Raw genomic sequence first — 5,881 nt, forward strand, 5'->3', positions numbered from 1 at the left:
ATGCAAACTAAATCAAAATAATTACAAACAAAACTCCCCCTGGGACTGTTGCTTGTTGGAGGCACTCGTTGTTTCGAGCAAGCCATGGATTGATGCTTGTTGGTGGAGGGGGAGTATAAACTTTACCATTCTGTTTGGGAACCGCCTATAATGTGTGTAGCATGGAAGATATCGCCATCTCTTGGTTGTTATGTTGACAATGAAAGTATGCCGCTCAAAATATTATTTATCTCTATTTCAAAACCGAGCTCTGGCACCTCTACAAATCCCTGCTTCCCTCTGCGAAGGGCCTATCTATTTACTTTTATGTTGAGTCATCACCCTCTTATTAAAAAGCACTAGCTGGAGAGCGCAGCTGTCATTTGCATCCATTACTATTAATTTATATTGGGTATGACTATGATTGGATCTCTTTTACCATGAATTACAATGTCTAGTCAGTCCTTGATCTTTAAAGGTGCTCTGCATTTATGTTTTGCGGTCTCAGAAAGGGCTAGCGAGACACCATCTTGTTATATCATATCATGATTGTTTTGAGAAAGTGTTGTCATCCGAGATTTATTATTATGGCTCGCTAGTTGATTATGCCATTGATATGAGTAAACATGAGACCTAAGAGTGAATGTGGTTAGTCATAATCTTTGCTGAAAACATGAATGCTGGCTTTACATATTTACAACAACAAGAGCAAACGGAGTTTGTAAAAGTTTTTCTTTATCACTTTCAGTTTGTCAACTGGATTGCTTGAGGACAAGCAAAGGTTTAAGCTTAGGGGAGTTGATACGTCTCTGTCGTATCTACTTTTCCAAACACTTTTGCCCTTGTTTTGGACTCTAACTTGCATGATTTGAATGGAACTAACCCGGACCGACGCTGTTTTCAGCAGACTTTCCATGGTGTTATTTATGTGCAGAAACAAAAGTTCTCGGAATGACCTGAAACTCCACGGAACATCTATTTGGAAAATAAGAAAAATACCGGAAGAAAAATCCACGTCAGGGGGCCCACACCCTGCCCACGAGGGTGGGGGGCGCGCCTGCCCCCCTAGGGCGCGTCCCGCTACCTCGTGGGCCCCTTGACGCTCCACCGACCTCAACTCCAACTCCATATATTCACTTTCGGGGAGAAAAAAAATCAGAGAGAAGGATTCATCGCGTTTTACGATACGGAGCTTCCGCCAAGCCCTAAAACCTCTCGGGAGGGCTGATCTGGAGTCCGTTCGGGGCTCCGGAGAGGGGGATTCGTCGCCATCGTCATCATCAACCATCCTCCATCACCAATTTCATGATGCTCACCGCCGTGCGTGAGTAATTCCATCGTAGGCTTGCTGGACGGTGATGGGTTGGACGAGATCTATCATGTAATTGAGGGTTTGATCACTAGTATCCACTATGTTCTAAGATTGATGTTGCTATGACTTTGCTATGCTTAATGCTTGTCACTAGGGCCCGAGTGCCATGATTTCAGATCTGAACCTATTATGTTTTCATGAATATATGTGTGTTCTTGATCCTATCTTGCAAGTCTATAGTCACCTACTATGTGTTATGATCCGGCAACCCCGAATTGACAATAATCGGGACCACTCCCGGTGATGACCATAGTTTGAGGAGTTCATGTATTCACTATGTGCTAATGCTTTGTTCCGGTACTCTATTAAAAGGAGGCCTTAATATCCCTTAGTTTCCGCTAGGACCCCGCTGCCACGGGAGGGTAGGACAAAAGATGTCATGCAAGTTCTTTTCCATAAGCACGTATGACTATATTCGGAATACATGCCTACATTACATTGATGAATTGGAGCTAGTTCTGTGTCACCCTATGTTATGACTGTTACATGATGAACCGCATCCGGCATAATTCTCCATCACCGATCCAATGCCTACGAGCTTTTCATATATTGTTCTTCGCTTATTTACTTTTTCGTTGCTACTGTTACAATCACTATAAAACACCAAAAATATTACTTTTGCTACTGTCACTTTTGTTACCGTTACCACTACTATCATACTACTTTGCTACTAAATACTTTCCTGCAGATACTAAGTTATCCAAGTGTGGTTGAATTGACAACTCAACTGCTAATACTTGAGAATATTCTTTGGCTCCCTTGTGTCGAATCAATAAATTTAGGTTGAATACTCTACCCTCGAAAACTGTTGCGATCCCCTATACTTGTGGGTTATCAAGAACGCCGGCGCCACATACCAACGCATGATTCAAACATGCCTGGAGAAACAGATCGGCAAGACAGTTGAAGCTTATGTGGACGATGTCGTCATCAAAACTAGGCACGTCGAAACACTAATAGACGATTTACGTCTCACATTCGACAACCTCCATGCGTATGACATTAAGCTCAATCCGGAAAAGTGCATTTTCGGTGTCCCCGCTGGAAAACTGCTGGGCTTCATTGTTTCCAACAGAGGAATTGAAGCAAATCCAGCCAAAATCCGAGCTCTGTCACAATTGGCTACGCCAACATACCTTAAACAAGTCCAAAAGCTTGCGGGTTGCGTGGCAGCTCTAAGCCGCTTTATCTCCAGATTGGGAGAAAAGGCACTGCCACTCTATCGCCTTCTATGGCGAACCGATCACTTCGAGTGGACGGACGCGGCAACAGCCAGACTGGAAGAAATAAAAACCCTTCTAGCGAGCAACCCAATCCCGGCCGCGCCACACGTCGGTGAACCCATGTCACTATACATATCGACAACACATCAGGTGGTGAGCGCTGTGCTCGTCGTTGACCGAGAACAGGACGGACACAAATTCCCGCTTCAGAAGCCAGTATACTACGTATCCACTGTCCTTACACCATGCAAATCCCGATACCCCCATTATCAAAAGATAGCATACGCGGTCTTCATGGAATCCCGAAAGCTACGACACTACTTCCAGGAGTGTTCGATCACGGTGGCTTCCGAAGTACCACTCAACGACATAATAAACAACCGCGATGCTACGGGCCGGATCGCCAAATGGGCCATTGAGCTCCTTCCATTTGATATTACATACAAACCACGCCGAGCTATTAAATCCCAAGTACTGGCTGACTTCGTCGCCGAATGGACAGAGGCCAAACTCCCTAAAGAGTACGACACATACTCCAATTGGGTTATGTATTTCGATGGCTCCAAAATGCTGGCAGGACTAGGAGCGGGCGTCGTGTTAACGTCTCCTACTGGAGACGTAGTTCAGTACGTACTCCAAATACTATACACAAATTCTAACAACGCAGCCGAATACGAGGCCTTGTTGCATGGTCTCCGGATGGCTGTCTCCATGGGCATACAACGCCTACAGGTGCGCGGGGACTCAAACCTTGCAATATCTCAAATAAATGGAGATTTTGATGCCAAAGACCCAAGGATGGCGGCTTATCATAATGTCGTCCTAAAAATGTCGGCTCGGTTCGAGGGGCTCGAGTTCCATCATGTGGCTCATGAAAGTAATCAAGCGGCGGACGTTCTCGCTCGTATCGGCGCCAAGCGCGACCCCATCCCACCTAATATATTTCTGGAAAGGCTTTTTAAGCCATCCGTGGTGTGGCAGGGGGAAAGCGGCAACACTAGTCCGGATCCGAGCACAACCCCAGATGCCGAACACACAGATATCATCGGCGGCTCAGTCACCGAAATAACACCGTCGGCCATCTCATTATGGCAGTCATTGCCCCATGGACCGAACCTTTCCTGGCCTACCATAATAGGAATGAACTTCCTGAGGATCAGAATGAGGCCCGCCGCATCATCCGGCGTTCGAAGGCCTACAAGGTTCACGACGGAGAGCTCTATAAGAAAAGCGCTACCGGAGTCCTTCAAAGGTGTATCTCCGAGGAGGAGGGGCGGCATCTCCTGGCTGAGATTCATGCCGGTCTCGGCAGGCACCACGTCGCAGCTCGGGCCCTTGTAGTAAGGCCTTCCGCACAGGATTCTATTGGCCGACGGCCCGAGCAGTGATAACCCACAAGTATAGGGGATCAATTGTAGCCTCTTTCTATAAGTAAGAGTGTCAAACCCAACGAGTAGCTAAAGGTAGAACAAATATTCCCTCAAGTTCTATCGACCACCGATACAACTCTACGCACGCTTGACGTTCACTTTACCTAGAACAAGTATAAAACTAGAAGTACTTTGTAGGTGTTTTTGGATAGGTTTGCAAGATAATAAAGAGAGCGTAAATAAAAAGTAGGGGCTGTTTAGATAAAGACACAACTAAATTAGTTTTAGTAAAGAGCTTGTTGTCATGAGAAAGTTATTTGTCCCTAGGCAATCGATAACTAGACCGGTAATCATTATTGCAATTTTATTTGAGGGAGAGGCATAACCTAACATACTTTCTCTACTTGGATCATATGCACTTATGATTGGAACTCTAGCAAGCATCCGCAACTACTAAAGATCATTAAGATAAAACCCAACCATAGCATTAAAGCATCAAGTCCTCTTTATCCCATACGCAACAACCCCCTTACTCGGGTTTGTGTTTCAGTCACTCACGCAACCCACTATAAGCGAATCATGAACATATTGCAACACCCTACAGCGGGAATCCCTCACGCTTGCGCGACACGGATAGCACCATAGGACAACACCAATAATAAAACATGCAACTCAAACCAATCTTGATCATCAAATAACCCATAGGACAAAACGGATCTACTCAAACATCATAGGATAGCCATACATCATTGGGAAATAATATATAGCGTTGAGCACTGAAAGAACATGTGGTGCCCCCATGTTTGGTTTTGGTAATTGACGACAATCTCCATGGACTAATGGTTGCCTTGAGTTATATTTGAAGGTTTTGTCCATAGGCTTTTCTTGGAGTACATGTGTTGGTTTCAAGGAGAGTTTGTGTTGACCAAGGTGCTATTAAGGAATTATCCAAAGATTGGTCATGTGAGAGTTGAGCTTATTGCAAGCATGTCTTGAATAAGAAGATTGTGTGATCATTCATGTTTACCTTCAAGACATCATCCTAGAGTTGGAAAGATTCAAGGTTGATCAAGACTAAGTCAAGAGTGAATCAAGTTGATAAACTCACAAAGCGTAGAAGATGTACCGAGAGGGATCAAGTGATCCCATGGTATGGTAAGCATTGTCCATTGTGCTTTGTGTACTAACCCATGGTCTATGTGAGAGTTCTATGTGGGGTTAGGTACGTGTTCATGGGCTTGCGTCAAGAGGAAGATATCACTCAACCCAGGGAGAGGATGACATCAAGTGGTGATCGTCATCAAGATTGCCGTGTGCAAGTTCAAGTGGAGCATCACGAAGAGATCAAGTGCTTGAAGCTTGCCTTCCATTGTGGTTACAATGGACTTGTGAAGATGTGCCGAAGAGTGGCTCACCCATAGTGGACTATGGGGGAGTAATCATCTAGTCTTCATCGAGCCAACGCAATCAAGAAAGGTGGTCCAACTTGAGGGTGTCAAGATCGTCATCATCTAGCTCAAGTGGACCATGTGCAAGGCAAAGGTTTTCCCTTGATATGTTTTCTATTTTACCGGTCTCATGGTGGTAGTTGGGAGACCGGGTTATAGGATCGATAGCCGTACTATCAAGGGGGGCTCTCAAGTGAGTAGCTTGATCGTATCGTTCGTCGAGAGCTCAAACCATTGAATCCTTGCATCATGTTTCTTGGTTCTTGTTTGGTTATCTTTGTGAGTCTTAGATCTTATGGTCATCTTGATGACAAGCTTGAGTTCATCGAAAACGGAGTTTGCATGCGTCTTCTATGATGTTTTCGATGTTGGAGGTTTTACCGGTCTTATCCGAGGAAGGGTTCTCACCATTTTCTTTTGGGTCTTTTCTCATTTGCTTCTTATTGGTATTTATATCAAGATTGTGTTAGCCCTTGTTGCTAGCTTTCC

Source organism: Aegilops tauschii, chromosome 3 (genome assembly GCF_002575655.3).
Source record: "Aegilops tauschii subsp. strangulata cultivar AL8/78 chromosome 3, Aet v6.0, whole genome shotgun sequence".
In the NCBI taxonomy this organism is placed as follows: Eukaryota; Viridiplantae; Streptophyta; class Magnoliopsida; order Poales; family Poaceae; genus Aegilops; species Aegilops tauschii.